Source organism: Papio anubis, chromosome 10 (assembly GCF_008728515.1).
Source record: "Papio anubis isolate 15944 chromosome 10, Panubis1.0, whole genome shotgun sequence".
NCBI classification, from domain to species: Eukaryota; Metazoa; Chordata; class Mammalia; order Primates; family Cercopithecidae; genus Papio; species Papio anubis.
Window position 1 is genome coordinate 657,588 of NC_044985.1, and position 22,688 is coordinate 680,275.

Here is a 22,688-nt window from a genome sequence, read left to right on the forward strand (position 1 = left end):
ATCATCTGAACAATGGCTGGGTTGGTGACTAGCTGCCTTGAGGTAATCTCTGGAATTCTGCTTGGTGTCTAGGCTCGGTCTGTCTGTCTCAAGACTAGCCCTTGAACACCTAAGTAAGCACATAGATACTGGCATAATTAGATGAATGTGAAGGGAGTACACAGTGGGAAAGGAAGGGACATGCAGTCTATTTTAAGGTTAAAGGAAAAGGTTTTTGCAGTTTGCTTCAAGGTTACATCTTGAGACTAAAGATAAATGGGAAAAAAGTTTTAAAACGCATTATAGAGTTAAGCTGCTGGTTGGTTACCTTTTCATTTTTTAAAAAAGTCATTAATTTCTGCTTTAATCTTTATGATTTCCTTCCTTTGCTCTTTTTTCTTCTAGTTACTTGAAGTAGTTACTTAGGTTATTGATTTGAGACATTTTCTGTTTTTAGTGCTATACATTTCCTCACAGCACTAGTTTTCTCCCCCCACATATTTTGAGATGTTATATTTTCATTTTCTTCCGATTCTATGTATTTTTAAAATTTCCTTTGAGACTTCCTCTTTGATATATGAATTATTTAAAAGTCTTTTATTTTTCAAGTATTTGGATATTTTCCATTGTTTTTATTTTATTGATTTCTAATTTGATTTCATTATGGTTAAAGAATTCACTCTGTATAGTTTCAATTATTTTAAACTGCTTGTTGTTTGTTTAATCACCCAGGATATGGCTTGGTGAATGTTCCATGGCCCTTGGAAAATGTGTGCTCTGCTGCTGTTGGTGGCAGTGTTCTCTATATGTCAGTTACATCCTGTGGGGTGATGGCCTTGCTCAGTCTTCTGTATTCTTGCTGATCGTCTAATAGCTCCATTAGCTGCTGAGAGTCAGATGTTAAACTTCCCACCTATAATTGTGGAATTGTTTCTCTCTCCTATCAACTCTGTTTTTGCTTCATATATTTTAGGGCTCTGTTGTCTGCAGCATACACATTTAGGATCACAACGTCTTCCTCATTGATTGATCCTTTTACATTATTTAATGTTGCTCTTTGACTTGCAATTTTCTTTCCTCTGAAGTCTACTATTTTTATATTAATATAGCCACTCCTACTTTAATTAATGTCTGCATAATACAACTCTTTCCTTCCTTCTGCTTTCATCTTACCTGTGGTGTTGAATTCAAAGAGAGTTTCTTACAGGCAAGATATTGTTGGATTCTGTGTTTTTATCTACTCTGCCAGTCTCTATCTTTTGTCATATTTAGACTGTTCACATTTAAGTAATATGTTAGGACATACATCTGACATTGTTTGCTTTCCTTTTGTTTTCTCTGTTTCTTATTCTTTTGTTTCTCTTTCCTTACCTAGTTGTGGGTAACTTACATTTTTAGGATTCCATCTTATTTGTAGTATTTATTGTGTAATTTTCTTAGTTGTTGCTTTAGGTTTTACAATACATGTATGCAACCTTTCATAGTCTATTGGTATCAATGTTTGTCACTTTGAGTGAAGTTAGATACCTTACTGTCATTCAGGTCTTTTTCTTCTTCCCACTTTTATGTATAGAGAGCTTAAGTGTGTTCACTGCATAGAGAACCGTATCAGGTAGTCATATAATTTTTGCTTTAACCATCAAATATGAATTTGGAAACTCATGATTTGAAGGGTATTTACTATATCTTTCCTAATTTCTAAAATCTACTTTAATGTTTTCCTTTTCTTTCTAAAGTTCCAAGTCCTTTTGTTGTTGTTGATTTCCTTTCCTTTTAGGGAATTTCTTTTAGGTACTCTTTAAAGATACAACAAATTTTCTTAGTTTTCCTTTGTTTGATAAATACCTATTCTTTTCACTCCCTGGAGGAATTTTGCCACATATTGAATCTACAGTTGACAGTTATTTTCCCTCAATAGTTTAAAAAATAGTCACTCCCTTCTGCGTCCTATGGTTTCAGGTGAAAGCTCAGCTGACTTGAATTGGTGTTGCCTCATGAGCAACATTGATTTCTCTCCAGCTGCTTTCAAAATTTATTCAGTCTTTGGTTTTTTGACGTTTAATTATGATGTGATTGGCACGAACTTCTTCGGGTTTACGATTATTGAGGTTTGTTTAGCTTGTTAAATCTGCAGCTGTATGTCTTTTGCCACATCTGGAAAGTTTTCAGCTATTATTTCTCTGAATGCTTTTCTGATGACTCTTGTGCCCTGTGACGTAAGGGGAGGACCGGGAAAGGAAAGTCCTTCCCGGCCACACCATCTCTGCAGTGAGGTGCGCTCCAGCTTCTGTGAAAGGGGCTCCCGCTAAAGGGGCTCCCACCGCAGCCCTCGCAGTGCTGTCCAGTCAAGTGGGGCGTTTCCAGCCGGCTCTGCCCTAGGACACAGCCCGGTCAGGAGAGGGGAGTCACACCGCTTATTTTACCGAGAAAACGTCATGTGAAGAATGTAGCCGAGAGGCTAAAGAGAGAACTCTGGGTCGCCATGAGGTACCCACTGTGGGCTGCGGCCGCGCGCCTAGCAGGGGGCACGAAGGGCAGGGCTTGGAGCTCTTAGGCCTCAGAAGGCCGCGGGAAGGCCGGTGCACCTCCAGCGTGGGACCTAACGGCTGCTGCGCGGGGCATCGGCGGGGGCCGACGTCACAAAGAGGTCGCTCCCGTCACGCCAACGCCTCAAAGAGGTTGCTCCCTTCACGCCCACCTCACAAAGGGGTCGCTTCCGCACGTGCAAGACTCAGCGGCAAGGGCGTGCGACGCGCAGGCGCCGGGAAGCCCATGGGGCGGAAACTGGAGCGAGCCCGCCCTCCTCCAGCCCCGCGGCCTCCCTTTCGCGCCCCCTATCGGCAGGGCCAGTGGGGCAGCAGAAGCGTGGCTCGCAGGGCCCAGCCCCAGCCACATGCACCGAGCTGAGCGCGCGCTGGCCTGTGTGGAGCCCAGGCAAGAACGGAGTAACTGGTACAGAGGAGGCTTTGCGTTTTCAGGAATGCAGTGTCCCGTCTCCAGGAGCTCTGCAGGTGAGCAGGAATGCCAGAAAGTAGCCTGTGCAGAGGCAGGGGAATGGGAGTCTGCCACTGACTGTCCCTCTCTTTTCTCCCGGGCAGAGTCTCATCCATCTCTGGGGAAGGAAGACACCCGGCTGCAATCACGAACCCCGCACCCGTCCAGGTCTCAGCTCGTGCCGTCACCCCTGAGGCTGGAACAGTCTCTGAAGAGGGGCTGCACAGTTCCACGGGGGAAACTGTGAAGGAAAACATAGGCCTGGCCTGTCAGCGGGGGAGTCCCAGAAAACTCTCTGGTCAGTCGGCGCTTGAAGATAAAACTCAGCCATAGAAGGGTAAGCTTTCATAAAGTGGAAAGAAACATCTGTAGCCAGAGACGGATATAAGAATAGCATAGACAGCACAGGGAACAAAGCGAGACCCCGTTTCTACAAAAAATACAAAAATTAGTCGTACGCTGTGGTGCACGCCTGTGTTCCCAGCTGCTCGGGAGGCTGAAGTGGGAGGATCCCTTGAACCTGGAGGTTGAGGCTGCAGTGAGCTACAGTCAGGCTACTGCACTCCAGCCTCGGTGACAGTGCAAGACCGTGTCATTAAAATGACTTGAGGAGGAGGAAAGGATCTATTCAGGGCCAGCAATGTCTACTTTAAAACACTATTGTGAGGATAGAGTCTGAAATTTTAAATTAAAAATGAGCACAGACGTGGACAAGCACTCAATAAACAAACAGAACCTTTATGTATGTAGTCTAAGAGGGGGTCAGGGAGTCCATTTACTGCGGCGTTAGCCTGAGGTTGAAAAGTGGGCTCAAATATTTTAATATTCTAGAATGTTTGTTTGCTTGAGTAAAAATCAGAAGGGGTAATTATGGGATGACGGTGATAGTCTAAGTGTAATTTTTAAAATCTCTTCAGGTCCTCCATACAAATAGGTAGAGCAAAATGGACAACATCTGCAATAAAACTAGGTAACAAGTTTTATCCACAAGCCTCAAGATGAAAGCCATTGGGGACAAATCCCTTATAGCTGGGTCCATGTGGCACCAGCATCTGAAAGGAGTGAGCTGAGGGAAGCAACGCAATATCTTATGAATCTGAGAGCAGAAGACTCAAAGCACTCCTGGATAATTCCTGGAGAGTAGTGGGCTTATTTGTAAACAGCAGATGAAATAGGGAAAACATTTTTCATTTCCGTTCACACATGAATGCAGAGTTTAAAGAAGCGTTCACTCTTGGTGTGATATATTCCATGGGTTTTGACAAAGGTATAATGACATCTATCCACCATTATAATATTGTACACAATAGTTTAATTGCCCTAAAGTTCCTCTGTGCTCTGTTTATACCTCTCTCCCAGCTGCTTCTGCAACCACTAATCTTTTTACTATTTCTATGGTTTTGCTGTTCCCAATGTGTCTTACAGTTGGAGTCACATAGTTTGTACCCTTTGCAGATTAGCTTCTTTCATGTCCTGTTCCTGTTGCTTCACATCCTTGCCAGCATTTGATGTTGGTGTTTTAGATTTTGGCATTCTAACAGATGTGTAGTGGTAATCTTCTTATTGTTTTAATTTGCAATTCCGTAATGATGTATGATGTTGTGCATCTTTTCATACACTTAGTTGGCATATGTATGGCTTTTTTGGCTAGATGTCTGTTCAGGGCCTTTGCCTATTTTCAGTTAGATGGTTTGTTTTCCCATTGTTGAGTTTAAAGAGTTATTTGTATGTTTTAGATAGCAGTCTTTTATCAGACATGTCTTTTGTAAGTGTTTTCTGCCAGTCTGTGGCATGTCTTCTAATTCTTTTGACAGTGTCCTTTGCAGAGCAGAAGTTTTTAATGGTGGTGGTGTATCTAAAAAGGCATTGTCGTGTGTTAGTTTCTAGGAGTTGTATAGTCTTACATTTTATATTTAAGCCTGGGATCCGCCGTGAGTTCATTTTTTGTGAAGTGTATAAAATCTGTGTCTCAATTCATTTTTTTATATGTGCCTGTCCAGTTGTTCCAGCACTACTTGTTGAAGACACTTACCTTGTACTATTGTGTTACCTTTACTCATTTATCAAATATCTGTTGTATTTATTTAGTCTTTTTCTGGGCTTTCTTTTCTGTTCCATTGATCTAGTTGTCTGTTCTTTTGCCAATACCTTGCTGTCTTAATCACTGTAGCTTTATAGTAAGTCTAAAAGCTGGGTAGTGTCAGTCCTTCAACTTTGTTCTCATTTAATATTTAGTTGGCTATTTTGGATCTTTTGTCTCTCCATTATGAACTTTAGAATCAATTTGTTAATACTCACAAAAATAACATACTAGGATTTGATGGGAATTGTGTTGAATCTATAGACCAAGTGTGGAAAAACTGCCATTTTGACAATATTGAGTCTTCCCATCCATTAGCATGGAATATCTTTCCATTTATTTAGTTATTTGGTGTCTTTGCCTACAGTTTTATGATTTTCTTTATAGAGATCGTACGTGTATGTTGTTGGATTTATACCTATTTTATTTTGGGGGTGCCAGTGTCAATGGTGATGTGTTTTTAATTTCAAATTCTACTTTTTCATTGCTAGTATATAGGAAAGTGATTGATTTTGTATGTTAACCTTTTTTTGTATACTGCATCCTTGATAATGATTTATTAGTTCCAAGAGCTTTCTTTTGGTTGATTCTTTTGTTTTTTTCCTACATAAACAATCATGTTATCTGGAAACAAAGACAGTTTTATTTATTTCTTCCAAATAAGTATATGTTTTATCTCCTTGTCTCATCTTATTGAATTAGCTAGTACCTCCAATTCAGTGTTGAAGAACAGTGGGGAGAGGGGACATCCTTGCCTTGTTCTTGATCTTATCAAGAAAGCTTCAAGTTTCTTACTGTTAAGTATGATATTAGCTGTGGGGTTTGTTTTTGTACATGTTCTTTATCAAGTTGAGGAAATTTCCTTCTATTCCTAGTTCACTGAGAGGTTTTATCATGAATGGGTGTTGGGTTTTGTCAAACGCGTTTACTGTATGAATATGATTTTTTCATAGCCTGTTGATATGGTGGATTACATTAATTGATTTTCTAATATTGAATCAGGTTTGCATACCTGGGGTAAATCCCATTTGGTCATAGTGTATAATTCTGTTTATACATTGTTAGATTTTATTTGCTAATGTTTTGTTGAGAATTTTTGTATCTATATTCATGAGAGATGTTGCTCTGTAGTTTTATTTTCTTGTGATGTTCTTCTCTGGCTTTGATATTTGGGTAATGTTGGCCTTATAGAATGAGTTAGGAAGTATTCCTTCTGCTTCTATCTTTGGAAAAGATTGTAGACAATTGACATAATTTATTACTTAAATGTTTGGTAATATTTATTAGTGAATCCATATAGGCCTAGTGCTTTCTTTGGAAACTTATTATTGATTAAATTTATTTAATAGGTATAGGCCTATTCAGATCATGTATTTGCAGATGCACCTAAATTCTACATGAAATAGATAATTGTTAAGAAAAATGCAATCTGCCAAAATTTACCTTAGTCAAAGTCTAACAGACCAATTATGATAGAAGAAATAAAGAACATAGTTGAAGCGCACCCTCACAATGAAGGCATGAAACCCAGATGGAGTGACAGGAATTCTACCAATCAGGTAAATTCCAAAACTACTTATAAAGTTTGTGGATATGGAGAAAGAAAAAAAACCTTATAAATTAGTTTTGTGAAGCAAGTATTACATCAAAACTAAAACTGACAAATAATTGTAGTAAATACATAATATCATCATTATATTAATTGAAATATATTACTTCAAAAAAATAGATAAAATATTAGCAAGCAAAATTTAACAGCACTTTAAAAATAATGTGTCATTGTCAAGCTGAGTTTATTCCAGGAATGTAAAGCTTATTCAATATTAAGTAATTCATTAATACAGTCCATCGTATTTATAGAGATAAGAAGTAAAACATGCCAATCTCCATAGATGCATAAAAATATTTGAAAAAAATCCTTAAAAATGGAAATAAAATATAAATATATGGATATATTATTAACATGAATACACACACGAGCATGCTTTTGTGCATGTACCAGCCCAAAAGTTGAATTTTGCTTACTGGGAAAACTAGAGACTGTGTCACTAATGTGGGATGCCGACCACCTCCAGTACTATTGAATATTGTGTTACAGATACTAATCAAAGCAATTAGATAAAAGAAAAAAACTAGAGGCACAATAATGGCAAAGTAAGAAGTAATGCCATTTTTCTTTGCAAGTAACACGATCTTATATCTGGAAATTCCTCCTCACCCAAATCAATGGAAAAGCTGCAAATAACATGACAATTGAGTAAAAATATATCTTAAGTCAAACAACTCAGAAACAGAAAGACAAATACTGCACATTTTTTCTTATAAGTGAAAGCTGAATACTGTATACACATATACAGAGTATAGACTGATAGACATTGGAGACTCAGAAGGGTGGAGAGGTGGGAGGGGAATAGAGGATAAAAAAATTACTTAATGGGTGTAATGTACATTATTTAGACGATGGGCACAGTAAAAGCTCAGATTTTGCTACCATGCAATGGATACAATTTAGATGTTTGTCCTCTCTAAATCTTGTGTTGAAATGTAATCCCCACTATTGGAGGTGGAGCCTGGTGGGAAGGTGTTTGGGTCATGGAGGTGGATTTCTCATGAATGGCTTAGCACCATCCCCTTGATGATGAGTGAGTTTTTGCTCTGGTAGTTTATGCAAGATCTGGTTGTTCAAAAGAGTGTCGCACTTTTTCTCTCTGTCTCTCTCTCTCTCTCATTTTTTGAGACAGCATCTCTCTCTGTCTGTCACCCAGGCTGGAGTACAGTAATGCGATCTCAGCTCACTGCAACCTCCGCCTTCCAGGTTCAAGCAATTCTCCTGCCTCAGTCTCCCAAGTAGCTGGGACTACAGGTGCACGCCACCATGCCCAGCTAATTTTTGTATTTTTAGTAGAGGCGGGGTTTCACCATGTTGGCCAGGCCAGTCTCAAAACTCCTGACCTCAGGCGATCTACCTGCCTTGGCATCCTAAAGTGCTGGGATTACAGGCATGAGCCACTGTGCCCAGCCCCTCCTCTGTCTTTTTCATGCTTCTGCTCTCACCATGTGATGAACCTGCGCTCACTTTGCAATGATTGGAAGCTTCCTGAGGCCCTCATCAGCAGCAGATATGAGCACCATGTTTCTTGTACAGCCTGTAGAACTGTGGGCCAGTTCAATCTCTTTATAAATTACCTAGCCTCAGTATTTCTTTATAGCAATGCAAGTAAAGCCTAATATAGAAAATTGGCACCAAAACTGGGACATTGCTGTAAAGATACCTGAAAATGTGGAGTCAGCTTTGGAACTGCATAGCAGGAAGAGGTTGGAAGACTTTGGAGGGCTCTGATGAAGACAGGAAGATGAGGGGAAGTTGGAACATCTTAGAGACTGGTTAAATGGTTGTAAGCAAAATGCTGATAGAAATATGGACAGTGAAGGCCAGGCTGACAAGGTCTCAGATGGAAATGAGGAAGTTATTGGGAACCGGCATAAAGGTCACCCATGTTACAACCTGGCAGAGAATCTGGCTGCATTGTGTTCAAGCCGTAGGGATCTGTGGAAATTTGAACTTAAGAGTGATGGCTTAGGGTATCTGGTGGAGGAAATTTCTAAGCAGCAAAGCATTCAGGATATGGCCTGGCTGCTTCTAAGAGCTTATATCAGGTACAGGAGCAAAGAAATGACTTAACCTTGGAACTTACTTGGAAAAGGAAAAGGAGAGCATAAGAGTTTGGAAAATTTGGAGCCTAGCCATGTGTCAGAGAAAGAAAAAGCATTTTCAAGAGAGGAATTCCAGCAGGCTGTGGAGCAACCACTTGCTAGAGAGTAGCCTAACTAAAAGGGAGGCACGTGCTCATATCCAGCACAATGGGAAAAAGGCTTCAAAGGTATTTCAGAAGTCTCTGGGACAGCTCCTCCCATCCCAGGCTCAGAGGCCGAGAAGGGAAAAATGTTTTTGAGAGCCAGGCCCAGCCTTGAGACACTGTTCCCTCCATCCCAGCAGCTCCAACTCCAGCCTTGGCTGAAAGGCCCCCAGACACAGCTCAGGCTACTGTGGCGGGCACAAGCCATAAACCTTGGTGGATTCCATGTGGTGTTAAGCTGGAAGATGGGAGGAATGTAACAGTGAAGGGTGGTTGACATCTTGCCCCTAGATTTTAGAGGATGTATGGGAAAGTCTGGGTGCCCAGGCAGATGCCTGCTACAGGGGCAGGGCCCCCATGGAAAGCCCCTGTTATAGCAGTGCCAATGGGAAATATGGGGTTGGAGCCCTCACACAGAGTCCCCGCCAGGGCACTGCCTAGTGGATCTGTGGGAAGGAGGCTACTGCCTTCCATACTCCAGAATGGTGGTTCACTGGCAGCTTGCCCCCTACATCTAGAAAAGCTGCAGGCACTTAACTCCAACTTGTGAAAGCAGCTGTACCCTGCAAAGCCATGTCGGAATGTGCTGCCTAAGGCCTTGCGAACCCATCCCTTGCACCAGTGTGTCCTGAATACAAGACGTGGAGTCAAAGGAGGTTATTTTGGAGCTTTGAGATGTAATGACTGCCCTGCTGGGTTTCAGACTTGTGTGGGGTCTCTAGTCCCTTTGTTTTGGGTAGTTTCTCCCTTTTGGAATGGGAATGTTTACTCAATGCCTGTGCCACAATTGTGTCTTGGAAGTAAATAACATCTTTTGATCTTACAGAGTCATAAATGGCAGGAACTCATTCCCACATGGTACTTTGGACTTGGGACTTGGGGTTTTAGAGTTAATGTTTTTGGTTACTATTGTGAAGGAATGATTATATTTTGCAATGTGAGAAAGATGTTAAATTTGGGGGACTTGGGGCTGAATGATACAGTTTGTATGTTTGTCGCCTCCAAATCTTACATTGAAATGTAGTCCCCAATGTTGGAAGTGGGGCCTGGTAGGAGGTGTTTGGGTCATGGGACTGGATCCCTCTTGAATGGCTTAGCACTCTCCCCTTGGTAATGAGCGAGTTCTCACTCTGGTAATTCATACGAAACCTGGTTGTTTAAAAGAGCATGGCACCTTCTGCCCCTCTCTTGCTCCTGCTTTTGCCATGTGATGCACCTGCTCCCCCTTTTCCTTCTGCCATGATTGGAAGCCTCTTGAGGCTCTCAGCAGCAGCAGATGCCAGCCAGCCCAATGCTTCTTGTACAGCCAGCAGAACTGTGAGCCAATTAAACCTCTTTTCTTTATAAATTACCCAGCCTCAGGTATTTCTTTATAGCAATGCAAGAATATCCTAATACAGTAATATATCCATGTAACAAAATTGCACTTGTACCACTTAAATTTATACAAAGAAAATATCAGTTTATAGAATGAGTATATACACACATGCATAGAAGTATGTGTGTATATATACATATACACATATATTTGTCTACACATATATGCAGTTTATATATTAAATTATATTAATATTCATTCATAAAATATACATTCTAATATTTATTAATATACACATATGAATAAGTATATATATTCTGCACTTGATCTTAGCCTAAAGGCTGAGAAAAACATTATATATATATATATATAGTACTGTGCACACACACACACATATGTGAAGATATAATGGAAGAGAAGAGCCCATTTACAAAAATAGACATAGCAAAAATACAAAGACATAGATGCAGCAAGAAATGATCAAAATCCATATGAGGAAAACTATGCATACTTTTAAAAGACGTAAAAATAGATTTGAAGACATGGAAAGGCACTATATTTTTGGATAGACAAGCTAACATTATCCTAACTTTTAAAATCCCAGTACAGTAATGGCCATAACTTTTTTTTCTAGATCAAGACAATTTGCCTATAAAGATTGCTTGGAGGAGCAAGGATATGGGGTTCTGTGAGACATTCAATATGCAATAAAGCCCATAAGTAAAGCAGTGTGACATAGATCCATAAAGAGCAGACAGATTAATAGAACAGAACATCCAGAAACAGATACACTTACATTTAAAAGTTTACTATAACAGGAAAGTGGGATTTCAAATCATCAGGGGAAAAGAAAAACTTTAAAAAACTGAATAACTGAGTGACCCTATGGAAAAAAAGAAGAAATTGGATTCTTTTTTCATGTATCATGTCAATTACAAAAGGATAAGAGATTTCAATGTAAAAAAAATGGAATCACATGTACAGTAAAAGAAAACACAGATGAAATTCCTATATAATTTGGCATAAATTTAAAATTCAGAAACAGTGAGAATAAAATTTGATATGTTTGAATAATAAAAATTTTAAAAAGTAGTTTTCAGGACAACACCGTAGAACAAAGTAATGACAAACTAGGAAAAGATATTTGCAACTTATATTGCAGAGAAAGCGTTTATATTCTTAATATCCAAAGAGCTTCTAATACTACAGAAGAAAATAACCTAGAGCCCTATGGAAAGATCAGAGTAATGTTTCATTCATAGAAAAATAAGTGCAAATGATTCTACACCACATGAAAAGATGCTCATAGCTACTGATATAAAAGAAATCCATATGAAAACTATGTGAAGATTCCATTTTTAACCCACCAGATTGGCAAAGTCCTAGTTTTAACAGTGTACTCTTTTGGCCAGGCTGTGGGGAGATAGGCACTCTTGTATATTGTTAGTAGCTATAATCTGATGAATCTGATGTGTACCACCTCAAATCAGTGAGGAAAAGATAAAATAGAATCCACTTTTTTCAGACCAGACCTCAGGAGTGGAATTCAGCAATGCCTAGAAAAGTTGTACATGTCTTCATCCTTCTCTGCAGCAATTGGAATTACATGAATGTATCCCACAGTTACACTGACAGAAGTTCTAAGAAACTTAGATGGCTGGGCATGGATTTCCATAGATGGAAATGCTGGCTCACGCCAGTAATTCCAGCATTTTGGGAGGATGAGGTGGGTGGTCCACGTGAGCTCAGGAATTTGAGACCAGCCTGGGCAACATGGTGAAACTCCATCTCTACAAAAAATACAAACAGTATCCAGGTGTGGTGGTGCATGCCTGTGGTCCCAGCTACTTGGGAGGCAGAGGTGGAAGGATGGCTTGAGCCCAGGAGATGGAGGTTGCAGTGAGCCAAGATCATGCTGCTGCACACCAGATTGGGTGACAGAGCCAGACCTTGTCTCAGAAAAAAAAAAAAAAAAAAAAAGACATAGACAAAAGGCTGCTTATGCAGGACTCTGTAACAGCAAAAACTAGCAACTACCTAAACATCCATACATAAGGTTGACTATACTATGATATATCTCCACATTGGCATACCATGTAGCTACAAAAAAAGTAATGAGGAATATATCTATTGATGTCTACATGGTTATGTCCAGTATGTGTGTGAAATAACAATAATGCAAGATAGAGAAAAGTGGGTATACTGTGCTGCCATTTAGCTGAGAAGGGGAGATATGGTTCTACATACCTCTCTGTATTACACAAATCACAAATAATGGGAGGATAGCTTACCTATGGAAGGGATAGAATAGAGAGGACAAGGATAAAAACTATACTTTTTTAAGAGCTTGTTTTTATAAATTTGATTTTAGCACCACAAAATTATTTTACACAATTATAAAGCAAATTTAAATTAAAATGGTCTTTAAAACTCAAAAATAAGATGAATCAAAGAAACTTTTAAATATATCCAGTTGGTTGCATAACCACACAGAAAGAAATATTCCAAGTGGCTTTAAAACACTGTAATTTGTATATCCCTAATGGAATATATTCTTAGATACAAAGTCTATTTGCAAAACAAAAAGCAAAACTTAAGTTCTTTACAGTAATCATATTGTTGGAGGAGTGCTGGTATTTGCTATTCTAAATTGTGGGTATGTTGTGGCTATAAAAACAGAGTCTGGGAATAATTACGTGATTCTCCAATTCTGTCAGTTTGTGTATTATTGAGAACTGGGATTCACTGTAAGAGGAAAAAAATACAGATGTAAGACTGAAAGGGTTAAATGAAAGCCTTATAATTATGAATTTGGATTAGAAGTATTAGCATAAACTCATGATATGTTACATTTCCTTTAAAAACACAGAAATACACATATTTCCTAGTTTTGTTGACTAAAATGTCCTAGGAAAATAACGATGAACTCAGAAGTGAGGAGGAGCTCTAGAGCTGAGATTGTGATCCTGAAATACTGTATTTTATTAAGAGAAACCAGAACCCCTGGGAGAAATGACTGAGCTTCTGCACAGCAAAAGAAACTATCATTAGAGTGAACAGGAAAGCTACAAAATGGGAGTAAATTTTTGTAATCTATTAATCTGACAAAGGGCTAATATCCAGAATCTATAAGGAAATTAAACAAATTTACAAGAAAAAACAAACAAGCCCATCAAAAAGTGGGCAAAGGATATGAACAGACACTTCTCAAAAAAAATTTGTGCAACCAACAAACATGAAAAAAAATCATCATCACTTGTCATTAGAGAAATGCAAATCAAAACCACAATGAGATACCATCTCACACCAGTTAGAATGGCGATTCATTAATAAGTCAGAAAACAGCAGATGCTGGAGAGGATGTGGAGAAATAGGAATGCTTTTACACTATTGGTGGGACTGTAAATTAGTTCAACCATTGTGGAAGACAGTGTGGCGATTCCTCGAGGATCTAAAACCAGAAATACCATTTGACCCAGCAATCCCATTACCGGGTATATACCCAAAGGCTTATAAATCATTCTGCTATAAAGACATATGCACACGTATATTTATTGCAGCACTATTCACAGTAGCAGACTTGGAGCCAACCCAAATGCCCATCAATGGTAGACTGGATACAGAAAATGTGACACATATACACTATGGAATACTATGCAGCCATAAAAAAGGGAGTTCATGTGCTTTGCACGGACATGGATGAAGCTGGAAACCATCATTCTCAGCAAACTAACACAGGAACAGAAAACCAAACACCGCATGTTCTCACTCATAAGTAGTAATTGAACATGGGAACACATGGACACAGGGAGGGGAACATCTCACACTGGGGCCTGTCAGGAGGTGGGGCACTAGGGGAGGGATAGCATTAGGAGAACTACCTAATGTAGATGACAGGTTGATGGGTACAGCAAACCAGCATGGCATGTGTATACCTATGTAACAAACCTGCATGTTCTACACATGTACCCCAGAACTTAAACTATAATAATAATTTTTTAAAAAAGTCTGCCTACCCTGTGTGACAGGCCACACAGAGACCACGTGGAAGGCAAAGCCAGGAGGAGGGGCGCTGAAGCCACCTAGTGGGAGAGAAGGCCCAGGTCTCACCAGCATCCCAGCTGAGCCTAACCTTCCAGCCATCCACACCAAGGGCCCAACGTGGGGATGGACCAGCCTAGGCTTTGTAGCCCACCCAAACCCCAGACGATTTTTTCCCCAGCCAACATTATATGAAGCAGAGGAATAACTTAGTTAGAAAGACCCCTCCCAATAAAATGTTCAGTTTTTCTTTTGAGGGTAGTTTGTGATGCAGCAACAGAAAACCAAAATCACTGGGGTTTAATCATTCCTACACCACAAACTCCCAGGCTCCTGTGTGAGTTGACCCACCATCTAGATCGTCCTCCTCCACTGCCCCTTGCCCACACTGGCCCTACTGCTACCCCCATGCCTTGACTGACAGCACTCCTTCCCCTAGTTTTGGGGGGCTCTTGTGTTCCCCCAAAGAAGCAGAAGAAAAACTAAAAAAGAGTAAAATAGCACAGGATGAAATTAGGAGCTCCAGTGATTAGACAAAAGGGAAAGATTAGAGGAGAGTGAGAAGGGTGAACAGGGGAAGTCTGCTCGGTGAATGTTAAGCAGTGAACCAACATATGGCACCTATTTCATGCATATTTATGCATATGGATTTATGGTAATGGTATGGCCCATATGGAGAAAGCTGTCCACCTGCCAATAGGTGTACTCATCCGAAATGGCCAGATGTCGCTACCTAAACCCGGAGAGCAGTTTTGGAGCCATGAAAAGCCAACTCAGGTAGAAGTACACTTGCAAAGAAAGCCGTTACAAATAAAATTTCAAATTACCTCTGATTTTATGTTAGAAATACAAAATAATGAGACCAGGAGGTCTTCCAGGAAACACTAAGTTATTCTGAAGACCAGATGCCTACAAGGGCATGAGCGAGCAGTTCTTAGGCCCTCATGAAATATTTTTCTACATTTTAATTTTGAAAATTTCAAGTATATACAAATGCAAAAAGAATATCATAATGTCCCCTAGTCCCTGCCTCTGTGGGTCAGCAATCACCCAACCCACTTCCCCATTTTCTATATTATTTTGAAGAAAATCCAGGACATTGTATAATTTTATTCACGAATGTTTCAATATGTGTCTTTAGAACATGAGGATTGTTTTAACCTACTGTGCCTAAAAAATTAACAATAATTCTTTCATATTGTCATACTGCCAGCCAGTGTTCCTATCTCTAATTGTCTCATAAATGTTATTTTCTCAATGATTTATTAGTTTATATCAATATCCAAATAAAGTCCGTGTACTGTGATTGGATGATGTATTTCCTAAATCTCTCTTGCCTATAGATATTTTGCCTCCATCTCTTTTTGTTCCATGCAACTTATTTGTCAAAGAAATAGGTTGTTTGTCCACAGATATTTCACAATTTGGAGTTTCCTGATTATATCCCCAGGGTGTTGTTTTATATGTTTTTTTATCCTTCGTATTTTCATAAATTGGTATTTGGATCTAAAGTTCTGACTAAATTGGGGTGTTTTTTTCTCCCCTTCTTCCTCCTCCTCCTCTGCAAAACACACATCAGGAATGTGTGTTTTTCCATTAGGTTACCCATAATGCGTTTGTCTCTCTTTTCATGATGACAGCAGCCATTGATGATCAGCACTTAGACCCACTAATTCATTAGGAGCTACACAATGGTGGGTAGCATTCTGATGTCATATGCCTTCTTGATTTATAAACTAAAATGCTTTATAAAGAGAAACTTTGCCTACCAAGTGGCACACATTGCATGAGAAAGCCAGGGAAAATGCTTGGTTCCCTTTATTTACTTGCTTTTTTACTAACGAGTTGGTTCAGTTTTCTTCTCCAAGATTAAACATATGCGTGTTTTTTCAATGAGGTTACAAATGCATGGATTTAATTCCATTTTATGTGTTTAATCCATTGTAGCTAATATCTCCCCTTTGGCTAATGGGACCCTATTCAAGATGGCTCCTGAGTTTTGCTGTGACCTTGGTAGTAGTTATTAGTCATTAAATTAGATCTCATTGTCAAATTTGGCTTTTGTTACCATTGCTTTTGTTGTTTTAGTCATAAAATCTTTGTCCATGCTTATGTCCTGAATGGTATTGCCTAGGTTTTCTTCTAGGATTTTTATGGTTTTAGGTCTTATGTTTAAGTCTTTAATCCATCTTGAGTTAATTTTTGTATAAGGTGTAAGAAAGGGATCCAGTTTCAGTTATCTACATATGGCTAGTCAGTTTTCCCAACACTATTTATTAAATAGGGAATCCTTTCCCCATTGCTTATTCTGTCAGGTTTGTCAAAGATCAGATGGTTGTAGATGTGTGGCATTATTTCTGAGGCCTCTGTTCTGTTCCATTGGTCTATATATCTGTTTTGGTACCAGTACCATGCTGTTTCAGTTACTATAGCCTTGTAGTATAGTTTGAAGTCAGGTAGCATGATGCCTCCAGCTTTGTTCTTTTTGCTTAGGATTATCTTGGCTATACAGGCTCTTTTTTTGGTTCCATATGAAATTTAAAGTAGTTTTTTTCTAATTCTGTGAAGAAAGTCAATGGTAGCTTGATGGGGATAGCATTGAATCTATAAATTCCTTTGGGCAGTTACGGCCATTTTCATGATATTAATTTTTCCTATCCATGAGTATGGGATGTTTTCATTTGTTTGTGTCCGCTCTTATTTCCTTGAGCAGTGGTTTATAGTTCTCCTTGAAGAGTTCCTTCATATCCTTTGTAAGTTGGATTCCTAGGTATTTTATTCTCTTTGTAGCAGTTGTGAATGGGAGTTCACTCTTGATCTAGCTGTCTATTATTGGTGTATAGGAATGCTTGTGATTTTTGCACATTGATTTTGTATCCTGAGACTGCTGAAGTTACTTATGAGCTTAAGGAGATTTTGGGCTGATATGATGGCATTTTCTAAATATACAATCATGTCATCTGCAAACAGAGACAATTTGACTTCCTCTCTTCCTATTTGAATACTTTCACTTCTTTCTCTTGCCTGATTTCCCCGGCCAGAACTTCCAATACTATGTTGAATAGGAGTGTTGAGAGAGGGCATCCTTGTCTTGTGCTGGTTTTCAAAGGGAATGTTTCCAGCTTTTGTACATTCAGTATGATATTGGTTGTGGGTTTGTCATAAACAGCTTTTATTATTTTGAGATACGTTCCATCAATACCCAGTTTATTGAGAGTTTTTAGCATGAAGGGGTGTTGAGTTTTATCAAAGGCCTTTTCTGCATCTATTGAGATCATCATGTAGTTTTTGTCATTGGTTCTGTTTATGTGATGGATTACATTTATTGATTTGCATATGTTAGCCACCCTTGTATCCCAGGGATGAAGCCAACTTGATCGTGGTGGATGAGCTTTTTGATGTGCTGCTGGATTCGGTTTGCCAGTATTTTATTGAGGATTTGTGTATCAATGTTCATCGGGGTTATTGGCCTGAAATTTTCTTTGTGTGTGTGTGTCTCTGCCAGGTTTTGGTATCAGGATGATGCTGGCCTCATAAAATGAGTTAGGGAGAAGTCCCTCCTTTTCTATTGTTTTGAAAAGTTTCAGAAGGAATGATACCAGCTCCTCTTTGTACCTCTGGTAGAATTTGGCTGTGAATCCATCTGGTCCTGGGCTTTTTTTGGTTGGCAGTCTATTAATAACTGCCTCAATTTCAGAACTTGTTATTGGTCTATTCAGGGATTTGATTTCTTCCTCGTTTAGTCTTGGGAGGGTGTATGTGTCCAGAAATGTATCCATTTCTTCTAGATTTTCTAGTTTATTTGCATAGAGATGTTTATAGTATTCTCTGATGGTAGTCTGTATTTCTGTGGGATCAGTGGTGATATCCCCTTCATCATTTTTTATTGTGTCTATTTGATTTTTCTCTCTTTTCTTCCTTATTAGTCTGGCTAGCAGTCTATCTATGTCGTTAATATTTTCAAAAAACCAGCTCCTGGATTCATTGATTTTTTTGAAGGGTTTTTTTCGTGTCTCTATCTCCTTCAGTTCTGCTCTGATCTTAGTTATTTCTTGTCTTCTGCTAGAAATAACTAGCAGAAGTTTTGAGTTTCTTTGCTCTTGCTTCTCTAGTTCTTTTAGTTGTGATGTTAGGGTGTTGATTTTAGATCTTTCCCACTTTCTCCTGTGGGCATTTAGTGCTATAAATTTCCCTCTAAACACTGCTTTAACTGTTTCCCAGAGATTCTGATACGTTGTATCTTTGTTCTCTTTGGTTTCAAATAACTTAATTATTTCTGCCTTAATTTTGTTATTTACCCAGAAGTAATTCAGGAGCAGGTTGTTCAGTTTCCATGTAGCTGTACAGTTTTGAGTGAATTTTTAAATCCTCAGTTCTAATTTGATTGCACTGTGGTCTGACAGACTGTTTGTTATGATTTTTGTTCTTTTACATTTGCTGAGAAGTGTTTACTTCCAATTTTGGGTCAATTTTAGAATAAGTGTGATATGGTGCTGAGAAAAACGTATATTCTATTATTTGGGGTGGGGAGTTCTGTAAATGTCTATTAGGTTTGCTCGGTCCAGAGCTGAGTTCAAGTTCTGAATATCCTTGTTAATTTTCTGTCTCATTGATCTATTAGGTCTGCTTGGTCCAGAGCTGAGTTCAAGTCCCGAATATCCTTGTTAATTTTCTGTCTCATTGATCTGTCTAATATTGACAGTGGGATGGTAAAGTCTCCCACTATTATTGTGTGGGATTATAAGTCTCTTTTCAGGTCTCTAAGAACTTGCTTTATGAATCTGGGTGCTCCTGTATTGGGTGCACACGTATTTAAGATAGTTAGCTCTTCTTGTTGCATTGATCCCTTTACCATTATGTAATGCCCTTCTTTGTCGTTTTCAATTTTTGTTGGTATAAAGTCTGTTTTATCAGAGACTAGGATTGCAACCCCTGCTATTTTTTGCTTTCCATTTGGTTGATAAATATTCCTCCATCCCTTTATTTTGAGCCTATGTGTGTCTTCGCACTTGAGATGGGTCTCCTGAATACAGCACACCAATTGGTCTTGACTATCCAATTTGCCAGTCTGTGTCTTTTAATTGGGGCATTTAGCTCATTTACATTTAAGGTTAATATTGTTATGTTTGAATTTGATCCTGTCATTATGATGCTAGAGGGTTATTTTGCCCATTAGTTAATGCAGTTTCTTCATAGTGTCGACGACCTTTACAATTTAGTATGTTTTTGCAGTGGCTGGTACTGGTTTTTCCTTTCCACATTTAGTACTTCCTTCAGGAGCTCTTGTAAGGTAGGCCTGGTGGTGACAAAATCCCTCAGCATTTTCTTGTCTGTAAAGGATTTTATTCCTCCTTTGCTTATGAAGCTTAGTTTGGCTGGATATGAAATTCTGGGTTGAAAATTCTTTCCTTTAAGAATGTTGAATATTGGCCCCCACTCTCTTCTAGCTTGTGGGGTTTCTGCAGAGAGATACGCTGTTAGTCTGATGGGCTTCCCTTTGTGGGTAACCTGACCTTTCTCTCTGACTTCCCTTACCATTTTTTTCCTTCATTTCAACCTTGGTGACTCTGACAATTACGTGTCTTGGGGTTGATGGAGTATCTTTGTGGTGTTCTCTGTATTTCCTGAATTTGAATGTTGGCCTATCTTGCTGGGTTGGGGAAGTTCTTCTGGATAATATCCTGAAAAGTGTTTTCCAACTTGGTTCCATTCTCCCCATCACTTTCAGATACACCAATCAAACACAGATTTGGTCTTTTCACATATTCCCATTTTTTTTAGGCTTTGTTCATTCCTTTTCATTCTTTTTTCCCTAATCTTGTCTTCATGATTTATTTCATTAGGTTGATCTTCAATCTCTGATATCCTTTCTTCTGCTTTATTGATTTGGCTATTTATACTTGTGTATACTTCACGAAGTTCTCATGCTGTGTTTTCCAGCACCATGAGATCATTTATGTTCTTCTCGAAACTGGTTATTCTAGTGAGCAATTCCTTTTACCTGTTTTCTAGCTTCCTTGCATTGGGTTAGAACATGCTCCTTTAGCTCAGAGGACTTTGTTATTACCCACCTTCTGAAGCCTACTTCTGTCAATTTGTCAAACTCATTCTCCATCCAGTTTTGTTCCCTTGCTGGCAAAGAGTTGTGATCCTTTGGAGGAGAAGAGGCATTCTGGTTTTTGGAATTTTCAGTGTTTTTTTGCTGGTTTTTCCTCATCTTCATGTATTTATCTATCTTTGGTCTTTGATGTTGGTGACCTTTGGATGGGGTTTTTGTATGGACGTCCTTTTTGTTGATGTTGATGCTATTCCTTTCCGTTTGTTAGTTTTCCTTCTAACAGGTCCCTCTGCTGCAGGTCTGCTGGAGTTTGCTGGTGGTCTACTCCAGACCCTGTTTGCCTGGGTATCACTGGTGGGAGCTGCAGAACAGCAAAGATTGCAGCCTGTTCCTTCTTCTGGAAGCTTTGTCCCAGAGGGGCACCCATCAGATGCCAGCTGGAACTCTCCTGTATGAGGTGTCTGTTGACCCCTGCTGGGAGGTATCTTTCAGTCAGGAGGCACCAGGGTCAGGGACCCACTTGAGGAGGCACTCTGCCCATTAGCAGAGCTCAAGCTCTGTGCTGGGAGATCCGCTGCTCTCTTCAGAGCTGGCAGGCAGGAACATTTAAGTCTGCTGAAGCTGCATCCACAGCCATCCCTTCCCCCAGGTGCTCTGTCTCAGGGAGATGGGAGTTTTATCTATAAGCCCCTGACTGGGGCTGCTGCCTTTCTTTCAGAGATGCCCTACCCAGAGAGGAAGAATTTAGAGAGCAGATAGACTTTTAATAGGACCACTCAGGGCTCCAAAATTACAAAGCAGAAAACTCTAGACCTTTGGAAGGCTTAGGCCCAGCATGGGCACAACACCATTCCCACCATGCTCTATTGGTGAATGCAAGTCCCAAGGCGTAGCAGATTCATGAGGGAGGGGTGTGTTTCCTGGGGGGCCGTGTCTACTGACTGACTTTCCTGGTACTCCTTCTGGCATCCAGTGATCTGTCTCCTTCCCACATGTAGAACACACTCTGCTCCTCCAATGTTTTATTCCAGCATGGATCAGGTTCAGGCTGAAAGTCCAGGTTCTTGTCCCCCGAATCAGCTCCAGGAGCAGACAAAGGGCCTCAGGCAGTTTTTAAGGTTCATCTCAGTCATTGTTCTTCGTGAACAGAAGACTAGGAATAAAGAGACAGATGACCTGTTCATTATCTTCTAATGTGTAATGATGAGGCAGAGATGCATTCATTACAGCAGACAAGCTTGTAGGAAAAAAGGTGGGAGACTGAAGATGTACGGACGTCACTGGTCCACATCAATCCTGAAGTTGATGTGGCCCCATCTCTGCAGTCCTGCCCCTGGTTCTCCATAGCGTTGGCTCTGCCCTCTGAGTCTTCCTGTCCATGGGGAGCGGTCCCACTTGTTGTTCTTAGCATTCTCAGGCTGCCTCCTTCCCAGAGACTGCTGAGGCCTGTGAGAATGCTTTTCATTTTGAGCTGTATCAGTCTCTTTCAGACGAAGCTGGTAAAAGTTCTTTTAAAAAATTATAAATTTATTACACATCAAATTAAAATTCTCTTCCATTTCCTCTTGGGATGGGTCACATGTGACATTGCTTTCTGAGTGGCCATTTTAGTCCAGCTGAACGGTCTTAACAAAGAACCTTACAGCCGTACTTTTGATCTGATCTTTCACTGAGTCGATTTCCTTATGCAGCTTCAAGTGAGTTCCTCCTCTGTGTTTCCTTTCCCCCTCTGTTATTCACATCAGCCCTCGTTGTGGACATGGCCCTTCAACGTCATTTTAGGTATGCTTCTGCTGAGCATCTGAGGGTCTTCTTGAGTCAGGAACCAGTTTGCTCATTAATTTCTCAGCTTGGAATCGTACATCATGTACTAGGGAATCAGCTTGGAATCTTGCACCATGTGTCAGTAGCACATGGCACAGTCCACAGCTCGATTTTTTTTTTCCATAGGAATCTTTTTCTACCAGAGCAGTTATATATTTTTCTCCCACTTTCCTGATCCTGGTGGCTGTAGTTCTGATTTCCTCTTTCATGAGGAAAGGCAATTCCACGCAACAGTGTGCCCAGGTAGGAAAGAGGCATGCAGAATTGGGGGCCAGATGGTTGGAGTTTTAATCCCAATTTCTCTGTAACCTCAAGAAGTCATCTGCTCTGTACTCAGGTTCCCTATATGTAAAATAATGAAGATAATGTGACCTGTCTCATAGATTTATAGCAGAGACTGCTGGTTGTTCACTAAACCTGTTTCTTCTTCTTCTAGCGCACACAGCTAGAATACACTTCCCAGACTCCTTTGATGTTTATTGTAGCCCCACAACTGAGCTTAGCCAATAGAATATGGGTGTAAGCAGTGTGAACCAC

The 22,688-nt window shown here is 39.8% G+C and overlaps 1 long non-coding RNA gene across 7 annotated transcripts in view; it reads left to right on the plus strand.

Annotated features, from left to right (window-relative positions):
• The first annotated feature begins 1,003 nt into the window (after positions 1-1,003).
• Positions 1,004-22,688, plus strand: part of LOC110740979 — a 210,402-nt gene continuing 188,717 nt past the window's right edge. For 3 of the 7 annotated variants that reach the window (XR_004176438.1, XR_004176435.1, XR_004176436.1), the window contains exons 1-2: positions 1,005-2,990; positions 3,078-3,310. This is a non-coding gene — a long non-coding RNA (uncharacterized LOC110740979). Of the gene's footprint in view, positions 2,991-3,077; positions 3,311-3,890; positions 3,957-22,688 lie in introns of those variants that run through there. The other 4 variants (XR_004176440.1, XR_004176439.1, XR_004176437.1 and 1 more) reach the window with 4 other exon arrangements.